This window comes from Triturus cristatus, chromosome 9 (genome assembly GCF_964204655.1).
Source record: "Triturus cristatus chromosome 9, aTriCri1.1, whole genome shotgun sequence".
Taxonomy (NCBI): domain Eukaryota; kingdom Metazoa; phylum Chordata; class Amphibia; order Caudata; family Salamandridae; genus Triturus; species Triturus cristatus.
The window spans coordinates 747,546,004-747,572,463 of NC_140592.1; the positions used below are offsets into that span (position 1 = coordinate 747,546,004).

Genomic DNA, 26,460 nt, shown 5'->3' on the forward strand with positions numbered 1-26,460 from the left:
AACAGATTGCCCTAGTAGTGGGGCTACTGTCGGCCTCCATCCAAGCAATATTCCCAGGCCAGCTGCACTACCGCACCTTGCGGCACCTCAAAGCAAAACATTTGCGGAAGGGTCTGCCTTATTCCCATCCAGTTTCCCTGTCAGAGGAGGCACAGGAAGAGATGCGCTGGTGGCTCTCACACATGGAAGCCTGGAATGGGAGAGCAATTTTCGGCTCGGCCCCAGAACTGGTTATCGAGTCAGACGCCAGCAGGTCAGGTTGGGGCACCAGGTGTGGAAAAATTTCCACAGGAGGGTCATGGTCTCCGCAGGAACAAACACTGCTTATCAACTCCCTGGAGCTCCTGCCAGGCTCCTTCGCGGTGCGGTGCTGGACCAAGGAACGGGTTCAGTCGTGTGTCCTGTTGAAAATGGACAATATATCGGCAGTCAGGTATATCAACCACCTGGGGGGCACCCGATCAAAGGTGCTTTCAGATATTGCGGCGAATCTAAGGCAGTTTTGCCTGGACTATCAAATTTCAGTGACTGCAAAGTATCTCCCCAGACGGAAGAATCAAGTGGCAGATTGGCACTCGCGTCACTTCAGAGATTCCAGTCTCTGGAAGTTACATCCAGACGTTTTTTCTCTGGTGCAGAACCTTTGGGGACCTTTTACAGTGGATCTTTTCACCGCCATACTGGACCACCAAGTTCCTCGGTTTTTCAGCTGGAGGCCAGATCCGTTAGCGGTGGCCACAGATGCTTTCCTGCAGGATTGGACGCAGGAACAAGCCTATGCGTTACCACCTTTTGCAATGATCATCCAGCTGTCAGCCCAGATCAGGCGGCAGCGAGCGAACGTGGTTCTCATCACTACCATTTGGAGGTCGCAAGTCTGGTTTCCAGTTCTTTTGGAACTTTTTTGGGATTTCCCATCCGACTCCCCCACTTTCCAGAGTTGCTTCTCAGTCCGGATCAGGTTCCTCATCAGATGGTACTCAACGGTTCCCTGCATCCCATGGCGTGGAGGATTACAGGAGTAGATGGTCTATCCTGGGCTTTTCGGAGTTTGCTGAAGGCCTCTTATCTAAGACCTGGGCGGATAGTACAATCAAGAGATATCGCTCTGCTTGGCGACGATGGTGTTGTTGGTGTGCGCGACGGGGTTGTGATCCCAGGGGCGCAGACATAGTCCACATTCTGAATTTCCTGGCGAGTTTAGCCCAACAGGGTTTAGCCTACGTTCAGTGAACACTTTTCGATCTGCCATTTCAGCGGGACATGTGCCGGTGCAAGGCAATCCGGTGGGTGAGCACCCCTTTGTTTGTCGTCTGCTGAGGAGACTCAGTTTGTAGCTTCCCCCTGAACCACGATACTCGGAATTGTGGGATGTTAATAGAGTGCACAATTTATTTTAGTCGTGGCAATCTAATGAATACTTGTCGAGAAAGGAACTATCTGCCAAACTGGCAATGCTTCTTTGTCTTATCTCTTGCAGGAGAGTTTCAGATGTACGGGCCCTGGACATTACAGACAGAGTTCTCTCTCCCTTGGGAGTGTCTCTTACCATTAGGCAACGGACTAAGTGTCACACTAGAGTAATAGAGTGCCCAGAGTTTCCAGACTCCCCCAAACTGTGTGTGGTTCGCTTCTTGAATGCTTATGAAGAGATGTCTTCAGAACTGAGACCTCCAGGGGAGAGTCAGCTTTTGATTGCTCTTCGAAAACCACACAAGGCAGTTTCATCTCCAACGATCGCACGTTGGGTGTGATGGGTCATGCAAGAGACGGGCATTAGCCTGAGACAGATCGGGGCTCATTCAGCAAGGGCAGCGATGGCCTCAAAGGCGTTCACGCTTGGGGCGAGATTGGAGGACTTAATGAATGCAGGGGATTGGTCCTCAGATTCAATCTTTAAAAGGTTCTATTTCAAGCCTATTATTGGTATGGCACATTTGGTGGTAAGTAAGCTTTAAAGTAGCATAATCCGAAGCCTCGGGTCCCGCCATAGAATGATAAATCTCCTAGCTATCGTAAAGGAAAGTTTCAATTCTATTAAGGACTCGGAGGAGAGGATTATCCCACCCATTAATCTCTTCGAGAGGACCCACCTGTTGGGAGTAAGTACAAATGTCTTTTGTATACATTGCTGGATGTAATTGCGGTTGTTTTGTTTCAGTTATAGCTTAGTGCTTTTGATCATCTTGTGAATCATTGTCTAGAGTTTTATGGTCATGTGTGCCTTGCTAACTTGTTCGCAAAGTGATTTTGTCTAGGGACACTGTTGGTTTCCAGCCCTGATATTGTCTTTTGTTTCCAGGAACGGATTCCAGGAAACAGGGCGGTTAGGACAAGATGGATGGCGCGACTCGCGCAACAAAAGAGGATGGGCAACTTCATGAAGGAGGACTATATTGTGGACCCAGTGTTGTGATTGGTCCATGGACTCAGGGATATGTTTGTCCCTGTTTCTTTGATACCCAATTTCCCAGGGTTGTTGGGAAATGTGGTTTTTGGTTGTAAGTGTTGTAAAATGGCTGCTAATCGAATTGAAGTAAAGAAAGCTAAAGCATAATCCTCGCCTCCGACTCCTTAATAGAATTGAAACTTTCCATTTCGAAAGCTAGGAAATTTTTCATTATTAATAAATATGCTGGACAATGATAACGTACAAATAAGGCCTATAGAGAAATTTTTTAGTAGTACCTAATATTGATGTGTAGTTCCTGTAGAAAATTATAACTGAAATACGGTTGGAAGTTAAAATGCATTCATCAATGTGTAATTAATAATAATATTAAACAGTAGTTATCCAGCTAATTCTTCATGTAGGCCTCAAAATGCTTTTTGTTTCGTACGTTAATGTGAAATCATGTAAGGCAATCACCTAAGCCCTATGAGAACTTTCTGTGAAGTTTCATTTCTGTATTTACTAACAATGACTCACTTCTTGCTAAGAAGCATATTCGAAAGAAATGTAACTGTATTGTTGCAAACCTAGAGAAAATCACCTGCGAATGGATGGACTGTGAGCAGAGTAAAGTACAACCTACTTCTGTGAAAGTGACGAAATGGTAATACAATTGAACTTAATGAATCTTAATGAAATATGCAAAAAAGGATTACCTAATTCTTCCGGATTTCTGTGATTCCCTGATCACCCCACAACAGCTCATTGTAAGTGACCAATGAGAACCCCATGGACTGATGGAATTGATATGTTAAGAGGTGTACACTGGGAGCATTTTGAGGTAGAATTGCCCAATCAGAGAAGGAGTCAGGAGCTGGCTATCATTTTTAGGTCTCGCTGAGCCAGCGCATGCGCTGCTCTGCGAGAAATTTAGTGTGTGGGTTTTCAAAGTGCTACCCCACGCTTTGGCTTGCGTTCACGCGAGCGTGCACACGCGCAGCCATCTGTCTTTCCTCTCTCAAGGGTCATTAAGTGCATCGCGATCACTTTCACTTTCGCGGCCGTGAAACCGCGTCACTTTTATGGCCGCGCGGCCAATGCTGGTTAATTGAGAGAAGTTCTGCAGAACATAACAGCGCTGCTCAGGGGTTCTCCTGCTTCTCCCTTTACGTGTAGCACCATTTATGAGAAATGTCACACGAACAAATAAAAAAAAGTCAAGCAGCACAGCAGAAACTTGCTGCGTCTGTCTGATGCAAGTGTCTCAGACTGCTTCAGAAGGGCTGGCAGGCAGCGTCCATGAAAAGTACCTCAGCCAGGAAAAGGTCTTCTTACTCTGGCCTTAGAGCAGCCCTGCTGATAAATGCTGTGCTCTCCATGAAGGTACAGAGCCATGCTGACGAGCGTTGCAGAGAGGGACTAACAGAAAAATAGCTGCCACACTAAGAGGCGCTTCTGCCCTGCCATAAACCAGCAGCCAGCGCCTGCTTGTTTGCGCTTGAGGTGTCTAAGGATCGAACAAACCTACATCTCTGGGTTTCTTCTGGGTTATGCACGGACTTTAGACTTAACAATCCGGAAACCGTCAGCAGAGATTCCCTCTCTGTTTCCACCTTTTGTCTGACATTCGTGCATTAACTAGCAGAAGTTCCCAACTTCCCAGTTATATGTTTGAACTTCAGACAACTCAAACATAAAAAAAAAAATTTAAAAAAAACACACAGGTGTTCTGCTCTGCGCCGGGCCATCAGGATGCGCACCCTGGTGCTGTAAAGCATCTCAGCTAAGAAGTGCTGCTACCCAAGTGCCGAATTACCTATCCAAAGTGCAGCAGCCTGAGAAGCCCTTCGGCCTAACAACTCCACGGCAGCAACTCCATGGCACCCTGGCGCTGCCCAACTCCACAGCACCCTGGCGCTGCCCAACAACGTAGCACGAGAGAGTGCTTTCACACAGCCCAAGTGCACATCAAATGACAAAACACTGAAACACAGCAAAATACACGGGTCTGAAGAGGTCAACTTCTAAAATTACAAAAATCGTTGACACAATTTATAGATGTTCTTTTTGTGGGCCTTGATGTAGAACACTGTAAGAGGGCGAGAAAATGAGAGAAAACTAGGGAATCTGTCGATTGTAGATGTTACTACCTTCTTTAGAGGAACAGTATATGTACGAAAGTGGACGCACAACCCACCAGCCCACCCCTCAACAATTGACGCAAAATGCGTAGAAAATTCAGCTACACAAGGCTCCCAAGTACACCAACAACCACTGTACCGAGCACCCTTCCCGGAACGCAGTGCAGCTCGGACACAGAGCCAACTGCTCTGATACGAAGCGCACCTCGCATCGAATTAAGAAAGGTTCAAGCGTTGTTGAATATGGCCACCAAAATGACCTTAGTCAAGAAACTGAGCGGCTCAGTTTGTGTATTTTAGTGTCTTCAAGCTGCTGACAGTGAATATGCAAGACTGGTTCAAGCACTGAATATGGGTAAACTGGTTGCGCTGCATCTCGCCCCTCGTGAAAATATAAATATAAAACTAAAATGCATTAATAAGGAAAAAACCTACTTGGACTGCAGACGCTATAACAATACACACCAGTCAGATGGGCTATGCAATGAAATTCGCGCACCACTCGTACTTGTTTAAAAAGGTGACCGTGCTGTTGCATGGCTGTTGCATTTTGAGGATTGCTGTAGTGCTATTGAATCAAACATGCATTGCGGAGAAAAGCACGATGATCGGCGTCCATCCAATGTATACTTAAGGAGGTCTGTTCTGCCACAGGACAGTTCGAGCAGTATTTCCAAGCTAGGTATAGGCGTGTCCAATTTTCTCTTTGGCTTCATCAGCACATGAGTGTTTGATTGCTTGCTACTGAATGGATAACTAATACACATCTTTCTGAAGATGACCGCTGCGGAGCAACAGCTTTGCTCCAAGTGGTTGAAACCGTGGCCGATTAATTATTTAGACAGGAAATAACCATGACCTTTGTCCCTTTTCTCTTTTACTGCCATGCTTCGCGTCTCTGAACCAGAAGTGACAAAGTAAAATGTGTACTGTTTTTGGAGTACTATGCCACGTTTCTCCTTTTGATTATTTGGGAGCGCTGAATGGAAAAGTTGTTCTACAGTCTAACCACTGATTTTATCGTGAAGAAAGGAGGTCGTCAAATGGTCACTTCTACCTGAGGAGGTTGTTTCTCCCAAGTCTGAAGCAATTTCTGCCTGCCTCCCCTTGACTCTGTGGAACACTACCTTGCCCATGATATGGCTGTACTTCCCTGCATTTCCTGCGACTACTTATGACTTACGGCCTCCTCCCGTCTACTGCTTACAGTCTGACTGTGTGTAACTCTTCTGCCTGTACTTACTACCTTGCTCTTCAGTTAACGGTCCTGGCGCTTGTACCTTCCCTGATTGTTGCCTTCTGACTGCCCACCTGCCTGTATATACTTTCAGTCTTCCTGTACCTTCCTTGTTTGCTTGCACTTCATCCTGACTGTCCGGCAACCTGCATCCCTGTAAGCGTGTCTGTACCCTCCCCCTCTGCCTACACTTTCTTCTGATTGTCAGTGGTTATATACTGCATCCACCTTCTAATGAGAGCCAGCATGTCGGTATTCCCTCAGTTCTTCTCACCCTCTGATGTTTTCTACCCACCTTTCCCTGGGACTGTCTGTCTGCTGGTACTGCGTCCTTGCACCCTATTTTGCTTGACTTGCAGCTTCTCCCTGTAACTCTCTGACGGCGTCACTATGTGTGTGCCTGCCTACATCCATCTGCCACTCTTTCTGCCTGTGAAGGTGCTCCTCTGACGTCCTGGCAACTACTCCCTGACTTCATCATTTTGTGTGAACCTGCCCACATCTGCTGCTCACCTAGGTTTATAAAACCCGTTTTTTGCAGCTAGATGTTCAGTAAGATAAAGCAGTTTACCCCAAAAATACAAGCATTTGCAATATCTGGCCTTTTTCACAGTAGGATGGGCTATCATCTGCACATACCTAAAATGGGAACCCAGTTGAGCGAGTGATAGAGGTTAAAAAGATAACAGCACTTAAAGAACCTTATGATAAACTGTTGTGGTCGTTATTTAATGCTTTTTGTTTGCTCAACAAAACAGAGTGTCTGCTTGGTCCAATTTGCATGAATCCATTCCCACCAAATGATTCATTCAGGTAAACATCATGATTGTAATATTTCAATGATGTTGGTACCTAAACCGAACTTAGTGAAACCCACGGGGCTAGAATCAGTTCAGCTCACAACTTCTACTTTAAAATAGCCTCCACAGTCTTCTTTACGTTTCTATACTTATGTATCCTCATGTATAGTAGCTTACTTTCATAGGATAATATTACCTGGTGGTTAACATTATATTGAAATTTCAGTACAACACTGTAACATACATACACTTTGTCTGCAGAAGACAAAACAATAAATAAAACAAGCATTGGCATAGCCAATCGGTCTCGCCTTTGGGATCTTATAAGGGTTTAGTTACCCAGCACAATATCCTTGGTGAAACAACATCAACTGTTGCTTGACTAAACACTTATAAGGTCCCAAAGGTGAGACCTATTGGCTATGCCAAGGCTTGTTCCTTTTCCTGCCTGGCATGCTGTCGGACAGACTTTTGATCCCTATTGTCGTCTTTTCTATGCCCCTTATCCACCTACACTGGGGGGAGAAGACTTTAATGAACTTTACTATATCTTACTGCGACCTCAAATCCTGTACTTTGCCTGATGGTAAAGATGCAAAGGAAAACAACTTTTTGGCTGAAAGGTTATTTGACTCCTACTGTAGAACGTGGTGTTCAGGTCAGGCCTGACCAGATCTAACGGAGGACGATCTTGAAACGATAAGCCTCGCTTTGGTTTGTATGATTAACAATTGAACCCCTAGATGTATCTTGATTTCTCTCAACAGTCAATTTCTAGCTGAGTAAAATGATCTGTACTGTGTTCTGTAACAGAAATTTGGCATTAAAATTAATTGAAATATATATTCTTGACCTGTCTATGCAATATGAGGTGTTAGAAAAATGTTAACATGAATTCTCTTTATCTATTCTGCCTCATTCCTTTAGTCATAGTCTTTATCTCAAGGCATTTTAATCAGTGGCTGAAAAAGACTTTGAATTAGATTTTGAAGTAACAATTATTTTATACCAGGTCCTCCTAGAATAATTGTTCATGTTTCCAAGTATTCTAGTCCCAGTTAGCTCAACAAAAAGACCGGAGGACCCAATTTGTGGTAACATGAGTATCAATCAAGATTATTGTGAGTTTTAGGGATGATAATGATGAAATGGGCCTAGTGATATAAAAATTGTATAAGGGTGAAGTGAATTTTGGTAAGCTTTCCGCTGCATCGGGGTCTATGGCTAATTTGTGGAAAAACCCTGCAGGTATTAGTCTGGCAGAGCCCAGTCTGTTAATATACAAAGTAAATAAATAGGGCACGTGGATACAGCCCTATCTCGAGATCAAAAGTGCCAGTTCATTTGCCCCTAGAACCAGCCTGGCCTTGCCCCCTGAGGGCTATTATCATAGGGTCCAACCCAAGCTCAAATAAAATTAGCCACAAATTACTGTGAAGGACAGAGTCAAATGTACTCGACAGGTTACGTAAGACTAAAAGCAGTTGGCCCTTTTTCACTGAAGTATATTTACCAATAAGCAAGTTGAGGTTTAGCCCCTGCTTGATAGTCCCCAAGCCCCTACAAAAACTAAACAGTGGGTCTGAAAGAATATCATTGGCTTCGGACCACTCTTCTAATCAGTTCAGCAGTATTCTCCCTACAACTTTCACCAGGGAGTCAAGGAGTGCAATTGGGCCGTAGCAAGCAGGATTTGAATGATCCCCTATCTTGTAAATTGAAACTATCACAGCCTCTGAACCAGGTATGCAATATTCCTGAGCGGCATTAGGCCCCTAACACCCTAGTTGAAATTGGGCCCCATAAAGGGACGTTGACCTTGGAGAGGTCAATGAGAATGCCTTCTAGGCCAGGGGCTTTACTGCCTTTACTTCCTGCTAGTGCTGTTTTAATTTCCTCCAAGGTGAAACATAGATTACTAATATCTGAAGTCAAGCCTTCAGTGATTGTAAAGTCATAACCCTGAGATAACGGACTAGGGATGTAATAAATCTTTGAAAAATGGGCAAACCAATCAGAGTCATTGATGGCTGCCTCCAGTCTGGGATCACTGTCGACCTTTAAAAGAGGTTTGGGCAAAGATAATAATGACCCTGTGCTAAGCTCTTACCTACTAGTTCGATGCCCAACTGAGTCCATACTTTGAACTCAGTATAGTCTTACTCATAGGGAGCATTTACAAAGAGCATCAAAGTCATAAATAGACATATAATTTCCATACAGTTGTGTATCATCACAATTTATTCTTCAAAAGATGTTATCACATTCCTATTTCATATCACAGTGAAAATGAGCGTCAGTGAATTAAGATCCACAATTACGATTCCAAAGAAAACCAGCATTTGTAATGCAATAGGTCTCGCATTTACGTGAGTTTGAGCTATTGACATTGCAAATAACTATGCCTTTTATTTTTCTTTTCGTTTTAAAAACAAAAATAAAAGGCATTGTCATTTACAATGCCAATAGCTTATACTCGTTTAACTGCGAGACCTATTGCATTGCAAATGCTTGTTTAATTATGTTTTTTGTTTGCAGTGGAGTGATTATTTAAAAGAAAAAAAAGTGTTCCAAAGCCATACGTACTCCTTTGAGTTGTCGGACAAATTGTTTGCTTTGCATTTAAGATGGGGTACTGGAGGTAAAACTTCATGTACCAGAATGCAACAGGGGAACTAGAACCTACACCCTTAACCTAAAAGAATGTGGTTTCTGTTTCCTTTTGTGTGCAGGCACAGCAGGTAACAGTGCACTAACGTACACGCAGTGTGCATACAGAGAAATCATAGTTTACAGACATAGCACACATGGAGAGGGCAAACAGAATACAGAGATCACCCTGTTCCCCTACTCTGGGCATAGATGCATCATGCCAACGGATAATGCAGAGTATAAGACATAATGATTATGGCATGCACCCATAGCAGTCGGCGCATAAACACACACACACACCGGAGACTGCTTGTACAGCAGTCACAAAAGGCGCGCATGCACACAGTACATATAAGGTATGACTAACAGATGACGGAGTGAATACACACAAAAACACACGCAGAATGTATTCCATTAGAGTAAACCCAGCCAGTAATCACAACAGCTGCATGACATCTATCAATGACCAGCGGAGGCGCTTACTTGTTTGAGCCATGCAAATTACTGTCTCCGTGGTGGCATGGAGCTGGGCAAACCACGCAAAGAACAGAAATGTGCAGTCGCCGTTGTTTAAGCTGAAGCGTGGAGTGAAGCAGGGCCACCAGCCATACCAGCTTTGCCATGGCGAGTGAGCGTGGAGAGGGCCGAAAAGCCTGTGCCAGCGAGCGACCGCCGGAAAGTTTCATGATTAGTGCATGGGTGGGGGGTCAGTGTAGGGGAGCGGGATGGGGTCAGATGGGGAGAGATGGGGGCTGTGAAATTGGAGAGGCATCGGGATGAGTGAGTGAAAGACTGAGATAGAGTTTGGATAGCCAGCAGAAGAAAGGAAAGTCGCGGCCGTCATTGTTGAAGCCAAAGTTTGAAAAAAACATATGATAAAGATCGGTGTGCCATGCTGTTTACTTTGTTAAGGCAGGCTAATGACTGCCTCTGTGGTGGCATGGAGGTGAGCGAGCTGCACAGAAGAAAACAACAAGCAGGAAGTGGGATAAGGGAGGGGGTAGGGGAGAGAGGCACGCAGGCTGGCAGCCTGCGTGATCACTTTCGCGGCCGCTTTGATGTTCTCAGTGGCCGCGCGGCTCACTGAGGACATCAAAGCGGCTGCGAAAGTGATCAGGCAGTGCTTTTCAGGCTGCCAAATGGTGCGTGCACCCGGCACACATGCACTGTATTTGGAGGCCTGAAAAGCACTAGTTTGCACTTCCAGATCCCCCTTTTACAAAAGCTCTCGCAAGAGCAGCGCTAAAGCGCTGGCTCAGGCGAGACCTAAAAACTACATTTCCCGATAGCTGGTTTTACACATGATCCCATTCTATGATGGCTTCTACGCTCTCTTCTTCCAGAGCTTCTCGATATTCTTAGCTTTTTCCTTCAGCTGCATCCTCGGGCCAAGCAGCCCGTGTGCTTTCGCAAAGAGGCTACATTAGAACATTTATACCCTATTTTACAGTATTTAGAGTACTTTTAACTTTTGCCAAAATATTTCAAAAATGGGGTTAGTACTATAAACATGCCTGACTCTTGTAGAATTTTAGGTGTAAGTTACACGCCCACCTCCCCCCCCCCCCCCCCGTCTTAGAAGGATGGGGTCGGTATAATTATATGACGTTCCCTACTTCTATCTTCACAATACTCTGCTGGCTTCGGGGCTCATTAGAAGGCTACGTCTGAAGAAAACAGCATTGTGACTAGCACCTGCGCAGTGTGACGTCGTTGCCACGCCCCCCCCCGATTCTGCGTAGTGCTTTCCTGTGCCCGGCAGACATGGCGGCTCGGTGCTCCTCACGTTGGCTCTCGGTCACTGTGTCCCGGGGCCTGTGGAGCCGTGCCCTGCAGCGCCTTGGAGAAACGGGGCGGGGCCCACGAGCAGTCCTTGCTCTCACAGCCTAAGGAGGAGTTGCACCCGAGAACCTAGGAGGTAAGGTGTCATGGACTTGGACTATGTGCATGACACTAAGGCGAAGTGTATGTGCCGGTATTGACCTTTGGGACACCTAGGGATATATTTTGACGGGTTTTAGTGGAGTTGACTGTGGGCTTAGGCGATATACCCAAGTGATGGAGTCTGACGCACTTTGGTGATCTGTTAAGCGAGTCTTCTCGTGGTGTTACTTTGAAAACGAGGATTTCTGTTCTGCACGTGTGATAACACAGGGAGGTGCATTCACAAAAATGTGACCCAGAACAAGAATATCTCAATGAACTGATCTACATCGTAAAGCATGACACCGGGAGGTAACGTATATTGTTTTAATAAAGGATTGCAATAAAAAGTATAAAACATCACACATAATATAAGTATCGGAAAATGTCAAAAGAAAGTTCTAAATTGATCGAATCCTAAAATCATGACATACAAGAGACCAGTATCTATGCAGGTAGACTCATGGCGTACAATTGAGAATACGAGCATAATCTTTAAATCGCATAGTAATAATTAGTGCATCTGATCTAAAACTTCTTTCCAAAAAGATGCAATTTCTTAAATTCAATTTCAACACGGGAGGTAAATTAACATCTGCTGATCATGGCACCAGTCCTAAAACAAAGGCGAGACCTATTGGCTTTGCCAATGCTTGTTGTACAGGGGGGGGCGGCGGGGGTGGCGAGGTTTGTGCGCGTGCATTAGGCAGCCGCGGATGCGGTGAGGGGGGGGGGTCGGCAGCGGCGGGGTGTGTGCGCCGCGCGTGTGTCTGTGTGTGCGTCTGCGCGTCTCAGAAGCGCGTCCACAGACCCCGATCGCTGCGCGTGCCCCGGTCTGTCTCCCTTGAGAGGCATCACGGCAACAATAGTTCTCGTAGGCGGCAGCGCTTCGCGCTGCAGCGCCAGCGAGACCTAAAAAGGAAGAACTTTCAATCAACAGTTATCCTATTCGGTCTAATAAGTAGTTGACTAGCTTGCAATTTGCAAATTGTCAGCCAACTTGTGTTTCGCGATGACACATGCCGCTTCTTCAGGGCTGAAATGTAAAACAATAGTATAATTTACATTTTTCTCAGGCATTGATATATTTTGCACTAAACAGTTTCAAAATTATAGATTTTCATGGCTAAATGCCACGTGAAGACTCATATTTAATATACCAAAGACCTTTTCTAGAATATATATCGTTTTTATAACAATTGAACCTCAGAGAAAAATTTGTAACTGAGCGAAATTGATTTTCAAAGAAATTTTACAACATGTTTATAAAAAACAAATTTGCAAAACCCAAAATTGTACAGCTTTCTCACCTTTCTTATACGTGGACATTCTGAAACACTTGGAAGTGTACCTCAAGCCATAAGTGGGAAAGTTTGAAAAGTTTTCGATGCGGACATGATATGGAAATTGAAAGTCCATCTGTGACACTGTTGCTCTTTGTAACAGCTCCCTATGAGTAAGGCTATATTGAGTTCTTTAAAAGAGAACCATTAATAACGAGCCAGAAGGCTGAGGTGTCCTGGGACATACTGGCTTCAATCAGGGATTCACAAGTCACAGTCTTTAATTCCATTGTCCTTTTTCTACAGTGCTAGGCTATGCTCAAGTCTGCACCTTCTCACTTCCAAAGACCAGTGCAGTGACTTACGAAGGGCTGCCCTAAAACCTTATGGGCTTTGGAGCAAATAGCATCGAACCAACTTGGCTTGTTGCTGTTTGACTGGGGCGAGACTCGAGTTAAGGCTTCTTTTATCGCACAAGAAATATTAAGGGATGTAGCATTGGTATTAATATAATTTGAAGTGGCATCCAGGCACGTGTCAAAAGCATCTCTGTGAGCAGTGACCAATTTTCCAAGGAAGTGACAGAATTGACCAGGGACCAACACAGAGTTGTTAATACAGAGTGAGCTATAATAAATTCAACATGATTATTTTTCCATCCCCAATCCAGTTTAACATTTATGCTCCGAATGTAGTGGTTATTCATAAAAATAGGATCGGTCATAAAATTGCAGGGACAAAATTCAAGTTTATGAAAAGAAAGAATATAATCAGTAACGGTACTGTGACTGCCACCGTTAAGGCCTACTAGTCATCAGGGCCATGCTTCTACCCCAAAAGGGTTATGCACTCTAGCTGCCCCTCTGGAGCAGATAGTCCCTGAACACCTGGGATTATTTTTTTAAGGGGTTGGGGGTGGCCCACTAGGGCATAAGCCATGTCCTGATCCTAAAAGGAGCAATACAGACTTCCTGACAAGCTGAGGCAGTGAGCAGATTATGGGTGTTATTAAAAAAAGGGGGTTAGGTGCCCCACCCAGGTATTACCCTGGGCCCCCACCTCATAAAGGTCCCAGCAGTCGGATGAAAACTGTGACCTTATGAAGTCAATATGGTCTTCGCATGGTACCTGGTTTGATCTATTTCTGCTGAAGGCGCTAGGCCCAGCCACACAAGTGGGGAAGAGTTTTTAGCGAGAGATGTGCTGAAAAGCTGGGTGGTAGGAATTTGGTTCTACCCCACTGATTCTAGAACTTTCCCAGCGATGAAATGAGGCAAATGTGTGATTTTAGGCAAAGTTTGAGGTTTGCATGGCATTCGGTGTAAGAATATCTAGTGGGATCCATGCAAGTCACACCACCCTGAACTGGTGAGTGTCTAGTCTTCAGAAATGTCTGGATTTAGTCATTTTCCCTGGGTAACAGCTGAGCCTGGGTTCAAATATTGCTGCTACCTACATCTCTAAAATGGGTTGATTTTGATGGTGAAAATAAGATGTCTCCACATTGCATTTTCACATGTTTTCCATTGCAGGGGATATGCCCACACATACTAATGGGGTACCATTTTTATCAAGAGAAATGTGCGAACACAGAATAATAGAACATTTGTTATCATCAATTGAATTTATCTTGATTTTTAGCTTCCAAATGTAAGCAGTGTGCAAGAAAGAATACATTTATTAACATGCTCTCTGTGGTATGATAGTATGGGTAACCCCAAATTCGGAGTTGTATAAATCCCCACTATTCCTAATTCAGTACCTTGGGCACATTTAAAATATGCACAGGTTTACTACATATGCATTTTTCAATCATTAGATTTTACCTTATGAATTGAGGCATAGTTGGAACACAATGAAAAATCATATGCTAGAGCTCAGTTGTTGGCTTTTGCATTTTGGGACAATCAAAAAACACTACATATCCCGCCAACCGGAAGTGTCTGATGGGCGTAACGCAGTATATTAGTTTTGTGAATTACCCATCGTGGCAACACACTACAGATGAACATTGTCAGCTATTTCAGTTTCTTCCTATTCAGTTTTTTTAAACATTATTTTGATATTCAGTTATTAGCTTTGGGTAAGCTATGAGCAATCTACAAATTGACCCATTGCTGAATTCCGTTGTATTTTCTATTTCTATTGATAATGCCAGATTGTTAACACAGACTCTGGGTCAAATATAGTAGGAAGGGGGTTGCATAACGAATTTCCTGACAAATAACAACAAGATTGGGCTTTACTTTATACTGTAACTCAGACAAATACAACAGCAATTTGGTAGAAAATTGCTGTGGAGCGGTTCGTGTGATGCCAGAGGTAGAGTCCTGGAGCAAGGCTAAGCGTCTAGGACCACTGGTGTAACTGATGCTCAGTTTAAGGCCAGGACAAGAGATATTTAAAGACTCCAACTGTGGCAATTGGAGTCCAGTAACAACAAATGGCCCTGGGACAACCCCCCCCCCCTTTCACCCCTCAAGCAGTTTCCACATTCCTACCTGAACTTCGATGGAGACGCATTGTTATTGCCCTCTGACCCACAAGAAACCAGCCATGCTAGTCAATCTCACCAGGGCCTGCTGTAGCATAGCTCCAAAATGTGCAGTACTAGTCGCTGCGGCAAAAAAAAGCAACATTGCTAAGGGCACAGCTGGCACTAGATGGCTTGACATGCAGGGGACAATCCTAATATGGCCCTGCATTCAAATGTAATGATGCTTAGATTTGGACCCTACCTGTAGGGTTAAAAACCTACACCTGCAAAGTGTGGATTGAGCCGGTCTGTCTCCAAGGAGATTCCGGTCTTCAGGAGCAGCTTACCTCCCCCCGGGCCATCCACCTGTGCCTTTCTGATTGGCCCGCTATCTCCCATGCGACCCTGAGCCCTCCTCCTCTCACACATGCAGAAGCCCTTTAAGGTCTGTGTAGGGAACCCCAAGACAAGCACCTCCATCTTGTAGCCCCAGCCTCTCTGTACCCTAAACAGAACAGTGAACAAACAACAAAGAAATGTGGTAAGAACACAGACCTATGCTGTAGATTTTGGAAAGTTGAAAAATGTTGTTTTCTACTTGTGACTGTTTAAATAAAACTCTTGCTTTCTGTGCAATTTGTACTGTGAAATCTGCTGTTTTGTTCAACCTGTGACTGTTTTTTTGAATTTGTGTCCTAGTTTCCCCTGTACTGTGCTTAGGCCTGCAGGACAAGCCCCATGCCATACAGCCCCCCCTTTTTTTTTATAGTTAAAAAGGTAAAGTACACCCTCAGAGGCTAAGAAGAGTGTGTTTAAAGGACTACTGCATCTGCTTTATGGTTTAAACTGTGTGAAAACTGCCTGGTTTCTTCCACCCGTGACTGTTTGAATTTGTGTCTTAGTTTCCCCTCTACTGTGGTTAGGCCTGCAGGGGCAAGCCCCCAGCCCATATCCCCACTCCCCGTTTTTTGATTTTTTAAAGTTAAAAAGGCAAAGTACACCCTCAGAAGCTAAGCAGAATTAGTTTAAAAGACTCCTTCAACGCACCACTACTTTACAGAAAATACACTGTCAGCCTCATCCTCAGTCACACTTTGGGAGGCCTACAAAACTGTTATCCGAGGGCAAGCCATTGCCTCCATATTTGGTCATAAACGTGAGCAGCGACGGGACTTAGCGGACATAGAATCGAGTCTGCAGCAGGCTGAAGACCACCATACGCAGCACCCAACACCAGAAACGTCACAATCCCTCTGTGTTAAGCAGCAGGAATATAGAGAACACTTAAAGGGGATTACGAAGTCCAAGTTAAAGAGTACAAAACATAAGATATATGAAATTGGGGATAAGGCGGGTAGGCTTCTGGCTTGGCTGGACAAGAAAGAACGAGCAAGGAGCTGGATAGCGCAGCTTAACACTCGGGAGGGCGGGATGGTATCCGACCCTCAGGAAATTGTAAACGGCTTAGCCGCGTACTTCGCCCATGTGTACACCCCTGCGATGACCAACACAGTGGAGGAGGCGCTGGCCTACCTTCACGACATAAAAATGCCCACATTATCACCGGAGGCGGCAGCCACGCAGGAAGCTGACCTCACGGCGGACGAACTGAAGTCAGCAATTGAGTCCCTACAGTCGGGGAAGGCGATAGGGCCCAACAGCATACCCGTTGAATATTATAAGAAGATGGCGGGTACGCTCTCCCCTCACCTCTTAAACATGTACACCGAAAGTCTGGAAGCGGGAGAACTACCGAGGGACCAAAGGGTGGCGACCATTGTGGCGATTCCGAAACCGGGAAAGCCTCCCGTGGAATGCACCTCATATCGCCCCATATCATTACTTAATGCCGAAACTAAAATACTTGCAAAACTTCTGGCAACGAGCTTAACGCCGTATATGGCGACCCTCATACACCCGGACCAATCAGGCTTCATGCCAGGTCGCAACACGGCCCTTAACCTGCGACGGCTCCATGGGGTACTGGCCCGTACGCCCAATATTGAAGAACCGGCTGTTATTCTCTCCTTAGATGCCCGCATGGCGTTTGATATTGTGGAGTGGCCCTTCTTGTTTGCGGTCCTTCGGCATCTGGGCTTTGGCCCTAAATTCTGCGCATGGGTGAGCCTGTTATACGCGAAGCCACTTGCACATGTCACGGCCAATGGGCACATGTCAGGAGATTTCCCGCTAGGACGCGGCACTCGCCAGGGCTGCCCGTTATCCCCCTTGCTGTTTGCCATGGTGTTGGAGCCATTGGCAGCCCTGATCAGGTGGGAACCAACCATCAGGGGACTCAAGTGGGCGGTGGGGTGGGAGGACCGCATATCGTTGTATGCAGATGATATCTTACTATACCTGGCCTCACCCAAACGTTCCCTTATGGTGCTGCTGAACGTTTGTGGAAACTATGGGAGGGTGTCGGGTTACACCATAAATTGGTCTAAATCGGTCTTATTTATGCTTAGCGGTCCGCCACCACAACTGCCTACAGGTTGTGACCTCCTAATCACGACAGACTGCTTTAAGTATTTAGGGATCTATGTGACACCTAAGCCAGAAGACTTCATTACCAAAAATGTACTGCCCCCCTTGGACCGTCTAAAACGGGATACAGCGCATTGGCACGCATTGCCCTTGACGCTGCTTGGGAAAGCAGCACTCTTTAAAATGATGGCACTCCCCCGATTCTTGTATGCTCTGGAAAATACTCCATTCCAGGTACCGGCGAGCTATTTTAAAGCAATAGCCACAGAGGTCTCTAGTCTATTGTGGGGAAACAAACCAGTGCGAATTGCAATGGAAAAGCTGGTTAGGGGTTGGTATGATGGGGGAATAGCGCTACCTAACATACAGCTGTACTATTGGGCTGCGCAGTTAAAAATAATCAATCAATGGATCCACGCCCCGCAGTCCGACCCCGCGTTCCAGGCGGACAGATATCTATTAGGAGATGGAGGAGTTATGGCAGCCCTATTCAATAAAAAACGACCTAACCCACTGATTGGCCCGACGGCACATACAATAGACGTATGGTATATGGCGCAAAACAAACTGGGATGGCAGGGGGTTATCACACAGCTTACACCACTTTGGGATACAGGAAGGCTGGGAAAGCTTAGAAAGAGTAAAGGATTCAACGCCTGGGACGCAATAGGCATTTCTACGGTGGGAGACCTGTGGGTGAGGGGTGGGGTGGTGGCGTTCGAAAGCCTGCAGGAACAATACGAGCTGGCCTCTGCTGAACAATTTAGGTACATACAGATAAGGGATGCACTGCAGGCAGCAATACCGCCCAACACCGTCACGCCGGAGGCCTCTCCATTAGAGGACAGACTCCTCACTGACTACATGACGAAAAAAGCCACCTCCTTCACTCTCCGTAAATTAGTTAATAACCTACCTGACCCGACACTGGCGCTGAAGGTCAAATGGTCTGCAGACCTTGGGGACATGGATGACTCGGAATGGCAGATGGCACTCTCGTCACCGAGGGAAGTTGCAATACCCTCTAGATTGAGACTCATACAGTTGAAGATACTGCACCGGGTATACTTCACTAGATTAACCTTACACAAAATAGGGAATGCCTTACACCCGTATTGTCTGCGGGAATGCGGAGAAGAGGGGACTTTTTATCATACTATATGGCAGTGTCCAAGGATTATGACATACTGGGTGGCAGTAATGCGGACTATCTCACAAGTGGAGGGGGTATCGGTAACAACAGAACCTAAAAGATGTTTGTTGAATATATGGGAGCCAAATGATCTAAACCATCCGGCACAGGACTGAGCCACATTAGGCATGATGGTCGCCAAACGGAATATAGCCAGGTTGTGGGGCTCCAGACGCCCGCCGAGGGTCGGGGCATGGTGTGGGGACATGGATGACGCAATGGTAGCAGAGAAAACTACATATGTTAACCGAGGTTGTCCGCAGAAATGGGGGAAGGTTTGGGGTGCCTGGAACAAGTACAGGGGCTTTATCTGTGAACCACCGGAGTTGCCGAATGAGGATATTTCCATCTGAAGCGGGGAGGGGGTGAGGCGCTATCTATGGGTCCGTAGGGGAGATCTGACCAATATTCTGAAGTAACAGTGTTATGAGCGTTGACGTCTGATAATGTACCAACAGACTGCATTTGTATAGATATTCCTGTGATTGTGCTCTGCCCTAACTTTAATAATAATAAAAACAATAAAAAAAAAAAAAAAAAAAAAAAAAAGGACTCCTTCATCTGCTTTAAGGTATAAACTTTGTTTGGAAAGTATATGTAGCACTTGTTTTTGGCTAGAAAAAAGGGATTTGTTTAAGTGCGTGAAAAGCAGTATATTAAGTGGCTTTGATTTGGGCCTTATCTACAGGGTTAAAACCAGGACTTGCAAAGTGTGCATTGAGCCGGTCTGTCTCCAAGGAGATTCTGGTCTTCTGGAGCAGCCTACCTGCTCCCGGGCCATCAACCTGTGCTTAAGGTCACATGCCCCTTATATAAGTTTCCTACTGGTCGTTACATCTATGCACGGATTGGTTCCCATATCTGGGGTTCCTATTGGGCTTAGGGTTAGGATTCTGATTGGCAGATAGGTTTGGGATTCTGACAGGTCCCTGATGCTAGTTTTTCTATTGGACTTAGGGTTCTGATTGGCTGATAGGTTTGGGATTCTGATTGGTTACTGAGGCTAGGTTTTCTATTGGAGTTAGGGCTTAGAGTTCTGATTGGTTGCTAGGACTAGGGCTGTAATTGGTTGTAAGGACCTGGTCTCCTTTTGATCCTAGGTCTAGTGTTCTGATTGGTTAGGGCTAAGCTTCCCATTGGTCGAAGGAGTCACCTGATCACTAGGGCTATTTAAGCTTAGGACTCAGGACATCTCAGACCGGGCGGAGAGGCTATGGCCGGAGAGAACAAGGACAGGTGCCTGTTTGGGACAGGTCGGGCACAGGGGCAGAAATGCTGCCCTTTTTCCATTTATCAGCACCAACCTGAACCCATCCACAAACATATTAGCACACTCACAGCAAAGGCACCCGACTCATGTACTACAAACAAACCCTAGCCACATTTCACGGTCTCAAAAACCACTACAAAACCCCACAAACCACACACTTCTACTCCACCTGCCACACAATGGCACCTTCACTCTCCCACAAAACACCACTTTGTCCTATATCACTAACAAATCCACACATCACCAGCACAACACAAAGCCACATTATACATAACTTTAATCCATACAGACACACACTCGCTGTTCATACAAAGCACCAATTCTACCCTCTACATGCTCCTAACAAACCCCTTTCTGTCACCGCCAAACCTATACTCAGCCCTACATCAGTCCATCCACCAACACCATACTCCTCTTTTACCAAAAACACACAACCAAACAATCCTCATACTCCACTCCAGCACACATATTACCTCTTCCAGCTATCAAATCTAACACCAACACTCATAACATACACTTTTATAAAACACATCACCACCCCCTTTACCATTCAACTTCCACTCTCCAACAATGATTTACATGCAAATCATTCTCAGAAAACCCCTACATCATCATCTCCTCCCACTACTCCACATAAACCATACAGAACACACACCAGCACAACAAAATAACACATACATACTACCTTACATCACAAACTAGAAACATACCTCCACTCTCACCCTCCTAACTTCACAAATCCATTTGAGAAACAGTGGTGTTCAAATGGATTAGTTACAGGTCCACTGTACCTCGCAGAAGGTCCACATGTTTCGGCCAAGAATTGCTCATCAGAATCATAGTGGGAGTGCATGGTCTTAAATCCAGGACACCCATGAAGTGGTTAGGAGGAGTATATTCCCTTACACTTCGTCAGTGAGCGTAGTGGCTCATGGCTGACGTGGTCCTAGGCGCAGCCTGTGCCTATGACTCTAGTTGGAGGCTGAAGTCCTCCGTGGGACACAGGAGAAGTTGACAATCCTCGATTGAAGGCCATCTCTGCAGACCCTGCTGCAGTGCTCCTGATCGAGTGTTAAAGGATTTAAGACCACCCAGAGAGGAGCTGTGGACCAGTAATTCATATTTTAACCATATCCCTCTCCTGATCAATAACACCCTTCACAGGAAAGGAGATATTTTTAATCACTATTCACTTCTCACGACTGGGACCACCCAGACAGTCTCCCTCCTGGTGGAGGTTGGTTAATCACTAGGAGAACCGAACCCTCAAGTGATTACGACCCGAAGATGACACTATCCACCTTATCACACGAGTGGAGAAAAAACAGATACCGTGCACTGTGAAAGTGTGGCTGAGGGTCTCTGATACAACATCCTAGAGCCCCTAGATTGTTGACACAAGTGATTCATTCCTCATTGATTTTAAGATTGATAAGTTGGAAGCTGAATGAATTTATGCTTCTCTCTCTCTTATATCTTTTTGAACGTCATTTTTGCAAACCCAGAACTAGTTACCTTTCAAACGATTACTCCAGTCAAATGGCCAGACCACCATTTGCTAGCTTTCCAACATAAAACACCACAAAGCAACACACCTAAAACCACCTTACATGCATCCACCAATCGACCGTGGAACAAACTGAATTTTGAATACTTAGAAACACAACTTGCATCCAACACATGTCTAAACACAATAAATTATGTTAGAAAAACCATATGAGTGGCTACAGGAAGCTTTTGATATCCTAATACCACTCAGAACAACAAAACAGGAAAAAAGAAAACAGGCACTTTGGAGAAATACAGAACTAAAAGATATAAAACAGCAAATTAGACAACTGCAGCCCACCTGGCTCAAAACAAAGAGCAACCAAGACAAACTTCACCTACAAAAACGTAACAGATAATACAAGTCAGCTATCAAAAGAGACACAGAATATGCCCTCATACCCATCTGGGATGACCTTAACAACACAGCAGACCACAACAGGGTTGCTTCACTACTTCTCTTGGACCTCCCAGCTGCCTTCGACACAGTTGACCATGACACTCTAATCCAAAGACTCCACAAAGCCAGCACAGAGGAGATTTTACTCGACTGGATCACATCCTACTTTCAAAACAGAACAAATATCATCCATTCTCCACCTTTCTCATCCAAACCGAACTTCACAAAAGCAGGGGTCCCTCAAGGCTATCATCTCACCCATGCTTTTCAACATCTACATGAAGTCGTTACTGGCCATCATCAATGAATTTCGGCTCATATGCTATAACTATGCAGACGACATGCAAATACTCCTTAAACTGGAAAGCCCCAATGACATTGGATACTCGCAAATCTTAAGTTGCCTCGGAGCCGTTGATCAGTGGATGACATGGAGCCATCTCAAATTGAATGCTTCCAAAACAGAAATACTCACATGTGGCGAATGGAAAATGATAACCCACTTAGCACCTGGCCTAACGATCTGGGACCACCTCCTAAAATATCTAAGGAAGTATGAAACCTTGGAATTACCATGGACTCCAAGTTATCAATGAATGCCCAAGTGGACAAATAAGCAAGATCAAGCTTCATTACTAAGAAAACTCTCTGAAGCATCTCCCCTCCCTGGGATTTTCACACAAGGCCCAAGCCACTATCTCACTTGTAGTATCTCAACTTGACTACGCCAATGGCCTCTACCACGGATCATCTTTATCAACTATGAAAAGACTAAAAAAAGATTTAGAACTCAGCTGCCAGACTACTCCTACATGTAAAGCCATAAGCCCACATCTTCCCTGCCTTGAGGACCCTAAATTGGTTACCGGTTGCCAGAAGATCCACATTCAAGCTGCTTTGTATCACCCACAAAGCAAAACATGGAGTAGGACTGCTTTTCATCAGGAATAAAATCACCAAATGCATTCAACAAAGAAATCTCTGCTCCAAATTGGCACCTTGCCTCAAAATCCCACCATACAAGAAAATACCATAGGTGGCACATCTTTCTCTGTTCAAGCAGCCAAACTTTGGAATTCACTACCCCCAAACATAAGATCAACAGATAACTATCTTATCTTCAGAAGACTACTGAAGAGTTGGCTCTTTCCTACAGAACCACCATACTCAAACACAAATGTACAGCATATCCCTGCCTATATAAACATCTAATTTGATTAGATGTATCAAGAAATGTGTATTTCTTGATATAAATATGTATGATAGATAATATGTACTTATGTATCTATATATTTATTACTTTATTCCAGCTGCAAAAAAACAACTTTGACTCTCTCCAATGCACTACCCTATACCTCTTTCAATATATCATCTACTTCCACTCTAGGACTCATCCCAAACCTCATTCTATAACTATGATCTCCAAATTCTACCCTCACTTATCCCTTCTTTGACTTATCACAAAACTTATTTTACTACTATGATCGCCCTAATCCATTTCTAGAGATTCTTCCCGCCACAATCTCTCCTTATACTCATTCCAAAACTCATCTTACTACTATGAGCTCCCAATAAACACTTTCTAGACTCTTCCCTCTTCTATCGTCCATTATCCTTTTCACTCCAACTAATCGACTCAGATGTCCACTCCCCAAATTAACTAAAATTGCACTATACTAATCCACCACTTATCCTTTTTGTGTTCCAAAGTAGCATGCTACTGGCCGAAAACCAATTTGACGCCTCATCAGGGGTAATAAGCGCTATATAAATGCAATTACAATACAATTTATGAAACCTATTAGGGAGTGCATGTTGCAGTAGCAAGGGGCAGAGCTGCAGTGGTGTGCTCACTGCTTATCCCCCAAGCAAGATCACAGTATGCATTTTTTTACTGCAACTGAGTTTCCCCCGGGGCGTAACACAGGGCCCCGCAACCCCTGCAGGGAGAGCTCAGAAATCCGCGACGGCTTGAAAGGCCACAACTCATGAAAGCCCTTTTCCACAGAGCTGAAAGAAAGAAAACTTGCAACATTTTTGCTTTAATGTTGCTGATCTGATTGTGCGGCCTCCCATGGGCATACCTAAACCTCAGCAAAGGGGTTAAAAAGGACCGCTGGTCCAGTCTGCCCTGTATCAGGGGCGTAACAGGCCCCTATGGCACGGGGAACGGAAGTGGGGGTGTCCAAACTCTTCCTGGGGGGCCCCAAGTTTACCTCAAGGCCAATGAATATCTGTGGATATTGGAGACTAAAGGACTCCTTATCCACTTCAGGGGCCCCATCATTCTGCGTTAAGCCACTGCACTGCCCTGCACTGCACTTCCCCTTCATCTCTGTGGGCCAATACAGGAGTGGTTAGGGCAATGCAGCTGTACTGGTTTTTTAAGAGCACAAGTATGATGATGCTCAGAGCATGTGCGAGTATGTGCTCTTCAGCTCATGTTTAGTATAGTGATCCAGACTGGTGGCTCACCCAGTCGTGCACCCTGTGCTTAAATAGCACTTTCATGCAAACATATGCAAATTGTATGCACAAGCAGTTGCTAGAAACTACCACAGAGCTACTCATTTGAGTCCAGAGGCGGAGTCCCAGGGCTGTATGCGCGTATCTTCCACCAATAAAGTGTCCAGGGTAGCGGATGAGGCTAATGATTGGAGTAAAAGGAGCTTGGTAAACCCAATTGTGTAAATAAAATGATGGCTAGTAATCCATGCAGTAGGTTTGGTGGTTGGGGGCGATCACTGCTCAAGGGTTCTCAAAAGTACATAAATGGACAACCTCGCTCCTTACTGCCCTCCGCTAACATTGGGTAGCATCATTAGGAAAATCAGTCCATTGAGGCTCTCTTGTAAATGAAGATTGCTGTAGCGCAGCTTCAATTGTAAGACTCGTCTGTTAAATCATTACATTACGTGTCTTTAGCCACGGCCACAGATAAAACAGGAGGTGAACAATTAAACTCCTTACGGTGGACGGGCTAAACACCTTAAATAATAACAGCAATGTCACACTAGAAAACTGGCAGTCACAGACTCATACCTCCTTCAGAGCATCAGTCACACTACCTGATAAATTCAAACAGCCATCATAAGCAGGCTTACTCCCCAGACGGGAAAAATGGCTTGCTGTAGGGGGTAGAAGGTGTTTGATTTAACTCCAACACCTTCCCTACTGTTGCACAAACTGGAATTGGAATAGTGAAATATACTATTCCAACATCCAGCGCACCCCTCGACAGCAAGCCCAGGTAAAAAATGATGTTGCAACGGCATGCGGGGTAAAAGCATGCGTTGTAACGTCATACAACCCCACAGACAGATCTCCCATAAGAGCAGAAGTCTTATTCCAGTAGCCACTCTCTGTAGGAAGCTGGCTCTCTATATACTATACCAAAGTGAGGTATAGTCTGCACAGAGTCCAGGGGAACCCTAAAGGTAGTCAGATGTAAAATTAGATAGAACCTTACTCTCGATTTGTGGTAGTGTGGTCGAGCAGTAAGGCAGTATCAGAGGTCAGTGTTAAGCATTTGTTGTACACACTCAGTCAGCAACTGAATTCACACACTCAAAGACTGAACTTCAGACCAATTGTTTTTGTATAAAATTATTCTTTTAGTTATTTTATTTCTAGAACCAAGCAAGCCTGGCACAGGTAAGCAATAAATACTTTACAGTACTAAATGCTGATTGTAAAACAGTTCAATTGCAATTATAAATGTACTATGGTTTGACAGTATTGTTTCAGAAAATGCAATCACTTGTAAATTCAGTACATAGACTAGAATGGGATTTTCAGTAAAATAGCAGGTACGTTAGTTTTGGATTACTTTTCTTACTCAGTGCTGTATGCCTGGATGCAGCAGTGGGACATTTCCTGTAAACAGGTGAGTAAAAGTGTTTTTGGTAAATCGTACAATTTTAAAGAATCTTTACTTTTCAAAACTCCACACTTAAAAACTTTTTCAGGAAAAAGTGTCAATGTTATCCTATGGAGGAAAATATGGTTATCGGTTTTTAGGTAAGTAATCAGTCTTTGGAGTTGAGGTTCTGGGGTTAGAGCAAGGGTTCCCCCAGGGTCAAGGATGCAGTCTTGTTACACCCTCAGCAGCACTAGGGCAGCCGGGTGCAGAGTGCTCAGGCCCAATGTTATCCAATGGGGGATAGGGGGCCTCCCGTTGGTGGCTGCTGGCAAGCAGGCCACTGGGTTGTGGGAGCAAAGCTTCTGGACTTTAGCTCAGTGCAAATAGGGAAACAAATTAGCACCAAAGGTGCACCCTCAGTGGCACTAGGGTGGCCGGGTGCAGGGTGCTGTTTCGATGTCGGATGTCCTGTTTCCAACAGAGAACCATCGGTTTGCAAGAGCACTGCAGGCAGGGAGACAAAGGACTTCTGGGTGCGACCACCACTTTGAGATGTAAGTTGGGAAGTTAGGGGTTGGTTAGGCACCGTCGGTTCGGACACACAAGGCCGTGGGGCGTTTTGGGGTCGGATTTTCTTACCAGCTCCTGGTCGTGCTTAGGGGGGCCTTCTGGATTTAGGCTGCAGGTGTCGGCTGGAGGCTTGAGGCAGGTCAGGGGTCGCTGGATTTCGGTTCAGGATCGCCGGGGTGACCACCTCGTGGTGTTTGCCCACTCGAGCTCGGGCCGTGGATGGCGAG

The 26,460-nt window shown here is 45.1% G+C and overlaps 1 protein-coding gene across 3 annotated transcripts in view; it reads right to left on the bottom strand.

Moving 5' to 3' along the window:
* Positions 1-26,460, bottom strand: part of MACROD1 (mono-ADP ribosylhydrolase 1) — a 2,692,027-nt gene that overhangs the window by 2,636,308 nt on the left and 29,259 nt on the right. The window lies entirely within an intron of this gene.